This window comes from Acomys minous, assembly GCF_964271855.1.
Source record: "Acomys minous genome assembly, chromosome: 1".
NCBI lineage: Eukaryota > Metazoa > Chordata > Mammalia > Rodentia > Muridae > Acomys > Acomys minous.
Window position 1 is genome coordinate 137,867,111 of NC_140483.1, and position 17,838 is coordinate 137,884,948.

The following is a 17,838-nucleotide window of genomic DNA, read 5'->3' on the forward strand; positions in this document are numbered from 1 at the left end:
TAGCAACATGTAGGAGCCGAGCTTATGGACTTCTCGGGCCTCTGGTGCTTCCCTACTCATACTAGAGTGCTGTCTTTTCTCTAGGGACGTGCCCTGCTGGCATTCGCACACTGATGCAGACTGATGATTCATTTTTCTCTCTCTTTTTTTTTTTTTATTAATTTATTCTTGTTACATCTCAATGGTTATCCCATCCCTTGTATCCTCCCATTCTTCCCTCCCTCCCATTTTCCCCTTATTCCCCTCCCCTATGACTGTTCCTGAGGGGGATTACCTCCCCCTGTATATGCTCATAGGGTATCAAGTCTCTTCTTAGTAGCCTGCTGTCCTTCCTCTGAGTGCCACAAGGTCTCCCCCTCCAGGGGACATGGTCAAATGTGAGGCACCAGAGTACGTGAGAAAGTCATATCCCACTCTCCACTCAACTGTGGAGAATGTTCTGACCATTGGCTAGATCTGGGTAGGGGTTTAAAGTTTACTGCCTATAATGTCCTTGGCTGGTGCCTTAGTTTGAGCAGGACCCCTGGGCCCAAATCTGCCAATCATAATGTTCTACTTGTAGGTTTCTAGAACCCTCCGGATCCTTCCACATTGCCATTCTCCCATACTTCTCTCATCTAGAGTCCATGAGGGCCTTCACTTACCAGGAAACTGGGACAGAGGGGAGGACATCCTATTGAGACTGATGATTCTTACACAACTCCTCTAAAATGATGAGCAGGCCTTTCTTGATGCATCTTTGTCTTGCCCTTCCATTTTGCATAAATTTCATTTCTCTAGAATTTTCTTCCAGCAGTAGAGAGGGCCTTTGGGTCAGAATAGGATACAGCTGTAACTGTACATTGGAATGTTCACCTGTATCTACTTCAAAATAATAAGTAATATTTTCATTCATTAAGTCCAAACTCAAAATCAGCATCTACAAAAATGTCTTGAGATACAACTTATTGCCTGCTCTGTATATCTCCAATTTGAGTAATAAACATATGACACGTCAGACCACTACATAGGAAATGGTTTCTTTGCTATGAGTAAGTTCTGATTATTAGAATATAAACTCTTTAAAGGTCTTTTTCATGCCCTGCAATTAATTCATGGTGTGGGATGCAATAGTTACTTAATAAATGTCTGTGCGCATAATGTGTGGTCATGACTTTTATGTAATAAATACATTTCTCCCCTGAAATCAAGCAGCTAAGTACTGGTGACTTAGACCACTGCATGAAGGACGTGATTATTTATTATTAACTGCACATGACAGAAAGCAAATGTTTCACACTATGATTTCTAGCATGAGGAGAAAGCTCATGAAAACCAAGCAGCCAGGGAAGTCTTTCGATGAGACATGGGACTTGAAAAGCTGTTCCTTCCTGATGAGCACAGCTCTCTGGAGCAGCCTGGTAGGGCATTTGTTGAGCTTACATAAAGTAAACAGTATTTATTTCTGGGAATATGTATTTCTCTGTTGTTCTGTTGGAAATAAATAATGAGCCTGTGATATTAGCATTTCTCGTCTTCGCTCAGTCTCTTAGACTTGCAGAAAAGCTGCCGTGGGGCTACCAAGCTTGCTTACAGGTAAGGTGAAGTAGACGTATGAATAAAATACCATGTGGAAGGAAAGAACCTTGGAGTTCTGTAAAGCTGGGATTGACTGCACCTGGTGTGGTCGGGGAGGGAAAGAACTCTGAACCTGTATCCCAAACCACTCTTCTGTCCCTGGTGGTAAGATGGGGACATGGGGACCAGACTTCTTGTGGCCACACTAGCCGTTAAACATGATCACAAACGACACTGGAGGTAGATCTGCAAGGTCAGCTTGACACTTCACCACTTTGAGCCTCTAGTTGTATTTTTTTTAGAAGCTTAAAACTTCCATTTGCTTCTCTCAGTATATTTTTCCTTTCATCTTAAAGTTTAAATATTATAAAATAGCCCAATGTCCATTTTACTTGGTGTAAGAAATACTTGAGAAGGAAATACAGTGGTTTTGGTTTTCCTTATCTAATCTTGACCGGAGCCTTTTCCCTCAAAACAGTTTTCTGTTACAAAATATAGAATCTACAAAACCGATTCTTGACACAGAAACCCCAAAACACATTATTGACTGAAAATCAGTTCACCTATTATATATTATAATCTCAAAAACTGAAGTTTAAATGTAAAAAAAAGGAACAATACAAAAATCAGTGTGGGAGGGTTATAAGTGAACTTCAGTCTGTGGAGGCCGAGAAGGCTCATCAAAAGCATTGACTGGACCTAGGTCCTATACAGGGCAGCTAGGTCCTCATGTGAGTCCCCTGCTGAGAGGAGTGGGGCTGTCTCTGAAAAGGACTCTGTTGCATGTTTTTGGATCACTTCCCTCTGGTGGGGCTGCCTCACCAAGCCACAGGGGAAGAGGATGTGCTCAGTCCTGATAGAACTTGATGTGCTAGGGTGGGTTGGGGGGGGGGGCTCTCCTTTTCTAAGGAGTAGAGGAGGGAATAGAGGGAAGAGGGGGGAGGGTCGGACCCGGATGAGAGGAGAGGAGGGAGGGGGCTGTGATGGGAATGTAAAGTGCATAAATAAATAAACAAACAAATAAATAAGAAAGAAATACCTAAAATGTGAACTAAAACAGGAGATCTTGGAGCTACATGTGAAAACATTCAGTCTGTCCCGTGTGTATATTCCAACCCATCACACAAAGTAAAAGCGGACACCTGGCCTCTGCGTGATATGCTCATGGAGTCTGCTGTTGGGACCCTGTGCCCCTAACCATGGTCCTTTCATAATACGCCTTCCACCAGGACTCAGTAGCAGAACTTGATCTAATGTTCTTTTCCTCATTTGGGAGAGACATTACCACTGTGCTAATATCTTTCATTTGAAACAACCCTTTAAAGGGTTTCATTTTGCCTCTCTCTTTCAACTTCCTTGCCTAGATTCCTTCTCATTGCTTTTATGATGCAACGACACCTAAGCCTTCTCGATCAAAACAGATTTCCCAGTGTCTGAGTGGACTTTAATTTCTTTACTTCCGGCACTAAAATTTGACTTTCATTGTCATATGGGATTATTTGACACTTCGTAGAAAAACAATTTCTTTCTCTTTTTATTCCTTCTATTCCTTTATTCCTTCCTTTCTCCTTTTATTCCTTTGTTTTCTAGAAAACAAACCACTGGGAAAATTATTGACAGCCTTAATATGATATCCCAGTGACTGTTGGTACAATTTGTTCCTCAGCCCTGATCTCTCTTCAGCTTTCTCTTGGGACTACTGGATGCTCCTCATGGGAAACACACACTAAAAGATAAGGGAGGAGACACTCTGTGTGCCCTGGTCTTTCTTCTCAGTAGAGGAACTTGGAGGCATCTCAGTAAGAGAATGAGCAGGAAGATAGAGAAAGCAAAATAAAATAGGAGGCAGTAAAGCTGCAAAGGGCAGATACGTTGCTGATAATGACTCAGTGCAACCATTAGATTCACCTCCTTTTCCTGTCTTCTATATACAACCTCATATGTGACATGGGAGGGCAGGAAGCACCTCAGCCTCTACATTGTCCATTGTTGAGTCAGAGAGATGAAGAGGTGTGAAACAGACATTACTCAAGATGGTCAGCTACTGGCGAGTTACACAATCGGGAGCAGCGAAGTGAGCTCGTGGGAAATAGGACGGGATGCATTCAGACACCAGAGACAAAGATGAAAACGTGAGAGCCGCTCTCATTTCAGCAGGCAAAAGAGAGGAGGGAAAGAGAAAAGATGGCTAAAGGATACAAGAGAAGAGAAACAAATGAGCCATGTGAAAAACTGGAAAAAGAAATAGAAAAAAAAAAAAGGGAAAGGAACAAAATGCCAAAGGGGGGTGGGGAACAGGGCTAGATTTAATTTCCAGAGAATTAACCTGGGAAATTCTTACAACTCAAGAGGCTGTGAATCTGAGGACTTTCTTTAAGTGCCAAAGGCATAAACTAATCTATTTAATTAGAAAAATATGCTTGTATTGCACTCTCAGTAATTTCCCTTAGGAAAACCAGCTTCCCTTACAGTTAAAGCTTTTGTACAAAGCCATCCACCCCCCCCCACCCACACACTACCCTGCACAACCACAGTACATGTGCTCACACTTCTAGCAGGTGTGACTATTGTCAACCTTTGTGTAAACACCAACTTTGCAAGGGTTCTAATGCTATTCTATGAGTACCAAACTAGAAATGAGTTAGCCTAGGTGTTCCTTATTTTATAGCAAAGCAAAAGTCTTCACAGTAGCACATACCACAGAATACCGCAGTATGCCCTAATATCCCACAGACTAATGGCAATATTGAAACGAAAGCTGAATTTGTGTCACCTTCCAATATTTGTGAGACAAAGGAATATTCTCACTCATAGCTAGCCAATAGGCTTTGTCTTCCTGGTAGCTCTATTTCAGGGAAGAATTACTCTAGTTACTTCAAAATTAAACACAGTGAACTATTTTTAACACGCCACATAGTGAGGACTGTAAATAGAAAATACATTTTATTTTTTTTAAGGATTTCTTATTGTTGCTTGTGTGTATGAGAATGAATGCACAAAAGAAATGGAGAGGGAGCATATGTGATTTGTGTGTAGGTTCCCCAGGATGCTATAAAGAGACACCAACTACCATGGTGCTGTATCTATAAGCAATTCTGAGCCACCATGTGAGTGGAAGCCAAACTTGGGTATTCTGCAAAGAGCAGCAAGCACTAGTAATCACCAAACCATCTCTCCAGCCTCTGCAAATAGAAATGAAGATATTTACCACAGGTTTGCTACTGAACAGGAGAATTCAACTGTAGTAACTGAGCTAGCACAATTTATTCTAATATAGATTAACATGCTCACAATTTCAGAAAAAAGCATTGACAAGACAAATGCTTGGTTCTCGTCTCTGCATTACTTGATTATCTCACATTTACATATATGTCACATATATGTATGATAACTTAGTATGGTCAACTCACAATAAAAAACCATAAAAATAATACAAAAACAAGTAAAAATGTAATAGTTGAAAAAGAAGGAGAATTAAAGACACTACTGAAGTCTTGAAAATACTAATATTTTGTCTTTGAAAGGTATGCCTTAAAATCTTGGAAGTGATACAAGATAAAACTAACAAAAAAGTTCTGAAACCAGCTTAACACATATTTCCAAGCTTTAAGTCTTAAAAAAATAAATAAGAGAATTGGGGACACACTGTAATATGACCTAAAATCTGCTTTTAGGTCCAAGAAACATTATTACCTAGAGACACTGTGTGCACAGTCAAGCCCATAACACTATTAAATACTGTGACCAACAATTCATTTCAGGTAGGTTTCTTCACATCCAACTGACCTAAATTTGAACTTGTGTTCTGGTGGCTAAAGGCAATGTATCTTATTATAAATAAACTATGGAGATAAAAATCTCCAGGAAATTTTTGATATCTATTGTTGCATTGAGTATTGAATGTACTTCTGAATACTTTTATAAATACCTGTGATGTATAATTATAAAAACATAGGTCTGTAATTGTTCTGCTTTATAGACTATTTGAGTGTCAATACCATGATTGTTTATACAGTGCTATTCATATGTGTAAGGACCTGGTCAGCCTAGTGGATGTCTTTCCAAAGGTCGGGACAAAGTGTGCTGAAAGCTGTGTTTTATTCCCTTTACTCTTTTATACTGTTTCATGCAACTCATGAAAGCGTTTGTAGTCCTGCTAATGGCATCTTTTCCTAGCAATCCCACAAACACACCTTGCACGTTATTTTCTTCTATGAAATCAACTCTGGTTTGAAATGGCTTTCCCAATTACAGAAAGACACGCTCACATAAAAGAACCGACAGTTCACAAATGTGCTATTGTGTGTTTATTCCTGGAAAACACAGAACAGGATCTGTCAGGTATCTCCACTAGCGTGACGGACATGTCACCCAGATTTGCATTGGGAATTAAAACATTCTGCAGGCTGACAAAAGGCTGTGTGTCTTTAGCAACCGTGACTAGGAGGTGGCACTGCAATAGCCAGATATTCTGACTTACAGCTCTCTTATCAGACAGCTGGAAAAAGCACTGTGATCCTGGGATGGAGCCTGTGAGTGGCAAGCCATTCTGCAGAGGACTAGGACAGTGTCTGAAAGGCCAGCTTGCAGGCAGGTCTAGTCCTATGTCCTGAGGACCCAACGTTACCTATTACTTTTGGATTTACCCACTATTTATGTTAGAATCATAAATGTTGAGAAGAGAAAAAAATGTTAATATTCAAAAGGACAACATATTCTTAGCACCAAATAAGAAAGTGCCCCACACAGGACATTATTGATTCTGATAGAAAGAATTCTACTGCTTACTTAACTATTATTAACTATTTTATTCACATAAAAATAGTTGTACTATCATTATGAATATTTTAGCTTTAGAAGAATGTTTACAAATATCTCTTACAATACTTAACATGTAAAAAACGGACATGCATGTGTTTCAATAATAGATACATAAGGAGTGAAAAGGAATTCGTAGAAAACAAATTCTGTAATTAACAACTTTTAAATGCCACAGGCTTTGCTTATTTTTCAGAACATTAATGGAAATGGGGAAGCAATGTATTAGCAATTTCTTAAAAGCAGTCTTTCAGAAATATTTCCTATTACTTAGCTGTGTGTATAATTTGGCCATGCCATTAGCTTCGTGAGTCACTATAAGGCATTTCTGCATGAAAGATGTGACAGAAGCCAAATAAAGTGCTTATCACAAATGGATAGAATTTGACTTGGAAAAAAAACAGATTGCATAGCAAATGCTCTAATAGCTTTACAGCTTAAAACACAATGCCCATTAGTGTTATTTATTGAAAGAGTTCCTTTTATTGAATAAGCATTACTGACATGTGAGACTCTGCTCTGATTCATGGCATGCTATTTCCACCTTTGCTCCAAAGATGATGAAGGGCCGTGAACTGTATTCATCATGAAGAAATATTACTGCTAGCATTTTCGCCTCTTCGGGACAAAACCGAAACCAACCATGTAGTGCTAGAAGCCGCCACACTCAAACAAGAGTTCAGAGCATTTTTAGCACTTTACTATATAGTTACTATATTCAATCATGTCCTACTTGTATCTGTTGATATGTCCAATGTAAGTAAACCCTTAAAATTAGTCTACTTTAGACCAATTTTATTTTAAAATAAGTAAATAAATACTCAACTTCTTGCCAGATTATCAGTTTCTCAGTTTTAATTTTTTTGCCTAGAACCTGGGGATAGAAATTTATTATCCCATTTCCACAGGAGTAAAATGGGGCCAGAGACATTTCCACACCCAGAACACGTTGTTCACAAAGGTTAGAATAGAACTTAAGCACAGATCTGACTTACACTGTATTCTGTGAGTAAGGATCATACATGCAATAGTTTTCTCTGCTTAGCCTCATGTCCCCCAAATATGAATAACTTGACAGATCACTTTACCAATTAACATATTTAATCTCCCAGGAAAGTGTTTCATTGTTGTTTTTTGTTTGTTTGTTTGGTTGGTTGGTTGGTTGGTTGGTTTGGTATCCTCCATGTAGTACACAAGAGCTAAAAGAGATTTCACACAGACTCTAGTGCTCTAACAAGGATGCGCGCACTAAAGCATACTTGTCTCAGCTCTGTCCCACACACCTGAACAGAGAGAAGGCTGCAAAGATATGCAGCCTCATCTTGCCAAGGGAAGCATTGTTCCGTGCCTCAGTGAGCACATGTCCTTGCAATCTACGTGTCCAGCTGACACGGGGCTCACAGTCCTACTCAAACCCTTTGGAGTATGCTTTTTAATGTTATTCAGAAATTTATCAGACAGTTTTTCCAATTTTCTTTCAAGCAGAAAAAAACAAGTTGTAGGCGACGGCTATGTCAGTTGTGAGCCTACTGTCTGGATAGATGCAATTCAGTCCAGTCAATTTAATTCAACTCTCATGTACTGATGGGAGTGACCAAACTGATGGGTCTTTGAAGGAGGAGGAGTTCTCAGGTTCTTTACAGGAGAAGACAGATAATTGGAAAGATGAGTAGTGAACTGTCAGTGTGTAGAAGAGAGTGAAGAGAGATGTATCTTGTTGGTATACATGGTCTCTTAACGCCAATATATTCTTGTAAGGGAAAACACTATGTGTAGGAGTGAGGAGAAGAAATTTATATCACCAAAGGAGCTGTAAATTTCATTGTATGTGATACTTCTTTTACTTTTACTTTTTTTTGGTGGGGGGAAGGTGGGTCACTGTGTTTCGAGGCAGAGTTTCTCTGTATCGTTGTGGTTGTCCTGTTTTAAATGACTAAAAATCTGGTGCTAAAATTATTCATTCTCCAGTCAATATTACAATGGGGGATATAGCTCAGTAAGCAACACGTTTGCCTCTGTGACCCCGAGAGCCCATTTTTAAAAGGCTGAGATAAGTGCTACACACTTGAAATCCCAGCGTTGGGGAGGCAATGAGAGGCGAAGCCATAGAGCTTGTTGACCAAACAGCCTAGAGTACTTGGTAAGTTCCAAGCTATTGGAAGATTGCTTCTCAGAAAAAGAAGTGGACAACACTTGAGGAATGACCCCTGAGACTGCCTCCCAGTGCACATACAAACAATAAAATTCAGTAACAAATCAACATATACACCTGATGTATAGCAATACACCACCTGCACAAGCACAAATGAGTGCATACACACACACACACACACACACCAACATAAACAGGGAGGAGGGCAGGAGGAAAGGAAATTTTATCATATATTCTATTCTTAGAAAAAATCAACTGTAAAGAAAAGAACCAGTAGGGTTCTGTGTGTGTGTGTGTGTGTGTGTGTGTGTGTGTGTGTGTTTGTGTGTGTGTAACAATCAAAACCAATCTTTTCTTCCTCTGTGTGTGTGTATGTGTGTGTGTGTGTGTGTGTTTGTGTGTGTGTAACAATCAAAACCAATCTTTCCTTCCCAGTAAAAATGAACCAAAATAATTCCCCCACACAGATGCTAGCATTATTATATAAAGAAAAGAGGCCAGGTTCATAGACGGCCTCTGAAGCACAAAAAGCATCTAAGAGTTAAAGATAATTCAAGTAGGCTTGGATGTCCTTTTTAGCCACCCTAATAAGTACACTTTTTCTCTTTTCACATTTCAACTGGACCAAATATGAAAAGGCCATACACAAAGAAACAATGAAATGCTTGTTAATCTAATAACAGAATTCCAAGAACAGAAAACCTATCTGACCACAAAGCATAACTGAGATTGCCTACACCACAGACTTTATGATCAGAAACCTTGAAGAAGAAAAAAAAAAACATCAATTGAAATAATGTTTCTACTGAGAGTGCACGGTCACAGCAAGACTAAACGACCAGGACATAAAGCTCTATTAATTGTACTTCCCAGGGGTCACCACGCATTGCCATTTTGCCTGTGAGAGGCTCGATTGATACTTTTATCTGCTGTAATTATTATTAGAGTACCATTTGTGCCCAAAGTGTCCCAGTTTGGAAAATAAATTATAGATCCTCTCTCAGCTGACCCTCACTCCCCCTTTCTTTTTCTTTCTTCCTCTCCTAACAAAATTAAGAGCAGACTATTTTAACCCTTGCTGGCATGTGAGAAGAAATCGTTGTCCACTTTCTAAGCTTGGCAATTTGATTGGACTCCCTCTCCTTTTTAGAAGCAGGCAGACAGAGCTGGATATGACATATTCCAATTCATCCACAAAAATATTTGGGGTACAGTTACCACCTTCTCTCTAGCACAAATTTTGATCTAACCCTATGGCGCAAAGTTCTGTCTGCTTTTGAATTCTACTTGACATTGTCACGAAATTACACCCCACATGAGAACTCCTTAATGTAATTGCTGTTTCTTTAAAAAATAAAATAGAAAGAAAGAAAATCTGATGTTGAACTTGAGCGACACAGCCAAGAATAGCAGTTCATATCAGCGGCAAGAAGTGCTGAGAAGCCTTACAGCAAGAATCCCTTAATCAAAAAGCAATCTTTGGGGATGAGTTAGTGGTACTTTGCCTCTGGCGATAACCAGATCCCCTCTTTTATTGTATATTTCCACGGGAGTCTAATGATGAAATACATCAGATCACACTTCACCTATGCCTTTCTAGGGTCACGTGCTGCTTCTAAAGCCAGAAGAGACGGGCGACAGCAATAAGGATATCCAATCCAACTAGGAGATGCCTTGATGAGGAAGGGAGGAAGTCACTCTGCTCAGTTATGTAATGGAGAAAGAAAGAAAGCTGATTTTCAATTGAGTCAGTCTGGAATGCAAATCTTTACTGAAAAAAAAAAAAACTACTTACCTTTTAATTCTGAGAATGTCCTTGATCCACATCCAGAAAACCTTCACAGCCACAAGGAGAAAGTAGAGTGTTTTTGAGGCAAAATATTCTGATCACGGGGAACAAGGATTTACAAATATCCAGTGGGTTTTGGGTCTACAGAGACTTGAGCACACTGTAGTGGATACGGATAAGGAGAATGCAGTGCATCTCCATCATTACCCAAAGATGCCCTCATTTGCACTTAACTGAACTGTTTAATTCATTTATATTTTCTCTTCACATATACATACAAATGGAAAATTTACACATCCATATGTATACAAATATTATATTCGTTGTTATTAATACATGCTCTCATACACACAGATATGCACACACACACATGCACAGACAAAACACGTATATCCCCTCATGCATGTTATACATATGAAAGTCTTCAAATGTGGCAATTATGGTATTTCCCTTTCCTAATTTATGAACCTGTGATTCCTGTCAAAACTTGTAGGCACTTCAGGAAAAAATAAATGATAGATTTTTTTGCTTCCCAAGAACCCTCATTGTTTTGGTTTTGGGTTTTTTGTTTTTTGTTTTGTTTGTTTTGTTTTGCTTTTCACTGTATTCTGCAGGTAGCTTCAAACCAAACAAGTAAAAATAAATTATGAATCAGGGTCAAAGGCTATAAATATGCCATATTTGTGTTTTTCTGGTTTTTTTGTTTTATTTTAACCATCAATGACTTGAAGAGGCAAGGTAATTAGGTGTTCTGACACAGAAGATCTCCTGCTGGGTGATAGGCTACAAAGGGAAGGGAAATTAGAGATAAACTTTTGAGTAATAAACACAAATGACTTTATGGCCCATTCTGCTTGAATGTCAATGGAACTCGAAAATAAGATTTGCAGAAGATGATCAGCAACGACTCCCCCAAGTATAATCATGAATTGACTATAATTAGCCATTTGCAAGTCTCTTAGCTGCCACTGTGATATCTTCCCTCATAAGCCCTCAAGAAAAACAAAAGGAAAGAAAAAGAAAAAGAGGAGCATAGAAGATATCTCAATACTTTAGTCACCTAAAAGAAAAAAAATGGCAGAAATTGTGAAATATAAAAGGAATTTATTATCTTTCTAAAGATCATGAGCATTGAGTTACTTTGACAAAGATAAACTGAATTTGCTGCTGTCAGAGGAAGTGTGGATCTCAAGCCCTCACTGTGTTATTGTAAGCTGTATCAAAGCTTTTGAAGAATGAGAAACATTGAAATAAGTAAGTGTAGTTACACATTTAATAATGATTATGTAAAGAAAAGTTGTGCACATAAGTTAAGAATAAAACAACTGAAAGTACAGCAAAAAATCTGCAACCTATGGCTCAATAACACCAGCTAAGCTAGCACATCTTCTTTAGTAGTAAGGAGAGCTCCCTGAATGGAAACCCAGGAAGACACAATGAGTGTTTATACAGTATTAATTCTGTTATATCAGCTTTCTCCCAGACCCAGACTAGTGAGTTCAATCAAACAAGATACTGATGACAATGAACTAATGCCTTTGAAACGAGAAAGCATCACTTTCCTGGTTTAGATATGTGTTTTTAAAGGACTTTATTCTATAACAAAAAAAATCTTTCTGATTTTACCAAATATCATGCTGTATTTCCCAAGGGACAATACTATCAGTATTCTTAAATTACAGAAACACACTGTAGTTGTTGGCTGACTTTTAAAAGGAGTTGCTTTGCCTACATGATGTTTACCAAATTACAGTTCCAGGGCATGCTGAGCACTAGGAAACCCTGAAGAAGCCACCTTGATGGTTATTAAGATACTATGCTACAGAAACTATTTCCCCGCAGGGGGGAATAATAAGATAGCCAACAGCATAGAAGAATCATCGAGATGAAAAAACAATAAAAATGAGAGCAACTGTGTCCAGGCTGAATTCTCTTTATTTTGCAGCTAAAATATTGCTGAGTTACAAAGATTTATTCTTCAGAAGGCTGAGGATTTAAGATAAGTAACAGATACAATTCTAAGTTTTATTCAATGCAATTTAACAAACATGTATTATGCATCTAAAACATGGCCAAGCGTGTTGTGATGAATTCCAAAGAGATCAACTCTAAAACGAGAACAGCTAGAACTCTTAAATGAATTCAAGCTAGATAGTCCAGGTATTTATCAACAGAAGGCTTCAGACGTGTTGGTATACAGCAATAACTTAATATGACACGAATCAATGGTGTCCAATTATGTACTTTTTGCCTACCTTAAAAAGCCATTGATTATATTGAGGTGTTCTAAATATCTTTCTATTTTTTTTAAGTTATACCACTGGAAGAAAAGGAAAGGGCTGTTGGAAGGGGAATAAAAAGAGGGGTGTGGAGGAGGAAGAGAGGGACACAGAGGTGGGAGAACAGAGAATTAAGCATTCTACAGAACCTCACTTTAGCAGACAAGAGTGCCTTGGTCAGTCTCTCTCGTGTGTACAGTCCTTCAGTTAGCGCAGTTAAAGGTAGACTCACATGAGTTTCCTTAGCCATGTAAGGAGTGATGCTTTCCAAAGCTAAGGTCTCCTCTAGAAGTTGCCATTGTCTTTTGTAACCTGGATTAGAATCCGGGGGGTGTTGGGTACACAAGGGACACACTGGCAGCAGTATGGGGCCCTCCACTCTGTGCAGGCCATCTGTCTTTCTATCCTCCACTTTGTCCCTTTTGGTTTTATGTCTCATATTTTAAAATTGAGTGCTTTTTACTTATTGTTTGAATGTTCATGCATGTCTACAAGGCACTGGATTCTAAGCTACATTCTTCCCCCAGTAGGCTGAGGAATCCATAAGCAAAAGAGGAATTAATCACAGATGAAGCAACAGCCCCCTCTGCCCATGCCCCCCAGTGACATTCGTGGTCATCATCGTTCCTACAGTAGGAACAAAACTGGAGAAGAGGACGATGTGACAAACCAAGCACAGGCCACGAGAAGATAAGAACTGCCAGAACATGTCTTCCCCTACCAGCTCTTTGTCCATCCTGCTGGGTCAGGGTCAGACTGCCTTCCTATGGTGCCAGGCATAGCCCTAGTCATATTCCATTTTAATTGTTTAACTGGTATGTCTGTCCAGCTAAGCTCTAATCCGTCCATTTAATTTAGGAGAAGTAAGTGAAAAGAAAATCCCCTCTGTGCTTAGCATACTCAACAATATGTAAAAAGCAGACAAAGTAAGCCATGGAAGTACATGCCTCTGTATCCTGGCACTCAGAAGGCTGAAGCAGGAAGATTGCGAGTTAAAGGCCACCCTGAACTACATATGCAATTGGGCCAGCCAGAATGAGATAGGCTATGTATTCATAATGTTTCTCAAAAAACAAACAAAGACGCAAAACAACAACAAAGAATAAAGTCGGACAAATGTTTGTTGGATAAACTGCAGGTCAAGGAGCAAAACTGCAAAGTTCTTTGAAAAATATCTTCAGGTACACAAGACTTTTAACTCATGCAGTTCATATCATATGATTCCTTGGGTCTCTCTGTGGCTACGATGTGGTCCAGGCTTAAAAACTCACAGAGTAATCAGGGAAATCTTATACTGCACTTCTCTGAAACCCAATTTTTATTCTTTCTTTTATTTTCTCCCTTTTTTCTTCTCTTCTTTCTTTCTTAATCTTTTCATCTCATTACTTTGGAAGTTTAAAAGAGGAGGGAGGCAAGCCTGAGAGGTGTTAATCCAAATGTTGCCAACAAAGGATCCAGAAGGTGCCTGGAAGCACCTCTGTCAATCATCTACAGCTCTGACAGCCAATGCATTCCAGTTGGTGGTTGAATGTATTTTTCTGGCTTGAGAGAGAACAGTTACATTAATGTCTTGGAGAACTTTCCCTAGGTAACTACTAAGTCAAAATTGAGAAAGCGATTAGGAGTCACTTTAATTCTCCAGGACAAATGCAGCCAATCTCCTTAAACCAAACCCTGGCACACAGGCCTGTCTTCACTGGGCTGAGATTGCATTGGCTGCCTTCTCTCGCAGGACACTAACCAAACAGATGATCCATATAATGTCCTAGCTGCACCACATCAACTTTCTGGCAGAATCTCACCAGACCTGAAGTTCATGTCTCTGTCCCATTAGTAGCGATGGTAATTGCACTGCTGCCCGGGATGATGGATTAGTGCATCCAATTCAAAGGGTAGAGCCTAACGCCATCTAAGACACTTGGCTTTGCAAAATGCTTTGGTATTCTGAAACATTAAGAAACACTCTACACCAGTGGAGTTTTCAGCAAAGAGCAGCATGAGGTCCCAACAAGATCTCAGGCCAGAATCGCAAATTAGGATGGCAAGGGTAACAGATGATGGGATGAGAAGCCGCTGCCTTCAATGAAGGCTCTGTAAATAATAGAAAGCCATAAAAGGCTGTGGCTTTAACAGGCTAGAGCTTTGCAGAGTGAGGCACTAATGGTAGCCTTAGTGAAATTTATCAAACAGAAAGATAATGAGCTATTATGAAGGAAAAAATGATTTCTTGGACTGAAGTAGTGGCCCCCACCTAAGACCATGCCAGCTGAGCTGAGCCAGGTCCCTACAAATCTAAACTTCCTGTGGTCACTTCAGTAACACTAACTTGATCCAAACACTGCACTGGGGGGTTGTGCGAGTTTAGTAAGCCACAGCTCATGAAAAAAACTATAACTATAGAGAGCTCTCCAAATGTCACACAGAATTAACCCATTAATGTCACTGCCTTGTTCTAGGGAGATTTCAGTGTTTGCAGAGTAGGGCAGCAGTGCACGGGTCGTGCTCTTCAGTCAGAAGGCACTGAGGCTGGACAGATGACTACATTTTTCATGATTCGGCTTCAGTTACCTGTCTCGCACATTGAAGACTAGATCATTTTTCCCTCCTCTGTGTGTCTCATTTCTGTAAAGAGTTCTGAAATTTGGATAGCTATAAGACATTTTTTACCTCTTCTCCTTTTCAGATTAATTAATGTTTTCACTGAAAAATCAAGCTGCTATCAGAAGCTTCTCTTCGCGAGAACCCAGCCCATGTGTGAGGGGATGGTGGTGACAGAGGAGGCGTGGCAATGGGTGGTACTTTCGAAGAGTCATCCCGGGAAGAAATGGCGAAACATATCAAGAATGACAGAGAAAGCAATGCATCGGCCGCAGTTTGAAAGCGGCAGTTATTAAAAACACACACACATCTCAGGAAAGAAGGAAGATCCGAGTCCATGTTTATCAACAAATATGCATATAAAGTAGATCTGTCCTTCATCCTTGGAGACTGGGCTCCTGAGCTCTCCGTGTTTGTGGCTAAAAGCCCCATGTGCACATCTGAAAGCCGTGCTTAGTGAGTGGCTCTGTATTGCCACCAATGCTCTACTGTCACTGTGAGCCCCTCCTCCTCTCTTCTTAAAGTGCATGCTACGTTTGCTCAATGGGCGAAGCCACAAGTCAGAGCATCTGTTGTCAGCTGCTCCCAGCCTTCTGCGGGTGTTTCACTTTGCCTCTGGAGTGCTTCACTTTCAGGACTTCTGAGGGGCTCAAACTAGCCACTCAGGACTTCAATTTCCACCATTTACCACCTCCTGGTGGCCTCTTCAAAGCAGCAGTTTAATATATTTGCAAAGCCAGTTCCAATTAGTGAGTGAATAAGAAAAAGAACTCTCCTGATGCCTGATAGGACTAAGCGTATAGAGCCTACTTCTAAACAGGAAGATGTCAAACTACAGTACCTCTCGTAAGCATGTTTGGCAAGCTTTCTTTCCTAAAGACAGGCGATGTGAAGGAGATGGGAGAGTTTTTCAAGGCTGCCTCTTGGCCGTTCTCTTCTTTAGATAAGCTGTGAGGGTCACCACTCACGCCAGTGAGCTAAGATGCTCATTTGGTGAGGATCCTGGCACTGCTAGACCTCCATCACCTCAAGAAAATTAGTCTTTACTAGCAGTTACCACAGGATAAGAGTGGAATAGGCTGCTACCTGCACACCGTGCCCAGACTGCAGCTTGCCTGCTTCTGGCCCCTGAGCAAAGCATACTTTGCAATTGCCAGCAGTGATCCATAAAGAACACAGGAAGCTCACCGCCTTGGGATTCAGACAGAGCTCTGTAGGCACCGAGGCACACTCCTCCTTTATCGCTTTGAGTTGCTTCTGCACCCAGACACAGAACTATACTCAAAGCACATGCTGCGTGGCCTGCCAACCCCACAGAGGCTATGTCTCATTCTCTACAAGGACAGCTGAATACCTTCTATGGTAGAATATGTCAATTATTCATGACCAATAACTGCTGCTTCTACAAGTGACACAAATACTTATTTAAATATTCTATATATGGGAAAGTCAGATTCTATTAACATGAATAGCCTTGGTATTTGATATTAGTAACAGGAAATCTGTAATTATAATTTTTAAATTTTTTTATATTGTTGTAAAAATACGGGGTCCATTTGAAGCTCATGTGGCCAATGACTTAGGAAGAACCACCTACATTCCTAAATATTTTCAGGTCTCTTCCATGGTGTTTGCCTGCTTCCATTCCACTCTTTACTCATCCCTCGGTCTGGTGTTTGTTGAAAAGCATGCAAACATCATAACCACAACGCTGGCTCTGAGTATCTCATACAGCAGCCTTGTCAGTAGGTCTTAACTTTGTATTTCCCTGTGCTTTCTTAAATATATTTGAGTGGGAAAACTTACAGGCAGGCTACATAAAAAAAAAAAAAGACATGTCAGGTAGGAATGGAAGATAGAAATTTGTCAAGCTCCGTCATCTTGCCAGGACCGACCCAGCACTAAATGCCCACATGTACTGAGTCCATCTCATGAGCACATGTTCCTCCACTGTTCTCCCAACTAAAATCTTTCATAAACTAACACCTTGGCAAGGTGTTCTGGATATATATTTGATCTTTCATCGAAATGGCTTCCCTGGCAAATAGCTGCTATCTGAGCCCTTGCAGCAGCCCCTGGCGCAGCTGCATTCTCAGTATTGTATAAAGAACAGGACTCACCACCCTCCCAGTATGGAGTGAAATCAAGGAAGTTGGCAGGTCAGAAGATTATCATAATGTAGAGCTTTTCAAATCACAATGGAGATTACAGATCTGGCCATTTGATTTCCACCCAATCAATAATAAACCCGTTCTCATTTTCCAAAGTGGGATCGGTTTGCAGTGCCAGCCTCAAAACAAAAGCATGCTGTTTGGCAGTGTATCTAGGGCAGTGCCTCATACACATCCCAGCCATGGATAGCATGTGTCACATGCTCACAGCAGATACAGTCAAATTCTATAAATGTATTTATTTCTGTTAACAAACAGGTCATTTAGTTAATGAAGGGAATGCCTGCTCCAGGTAGAATCAATGAGTTTTAGGTCTCTCACATGACTTCTGCTTGCTGGGTTGCTGTTCGTATCTGGCTCTTTTCCCTCTTAGAGCCAGATAAACTTCTGTTGGTTACAACTGGCAGAGCATACACACACACACAAGGCAGTTATAATACACAAGTGGTCAATGAGGCAGCCTTTAAGGAAAAA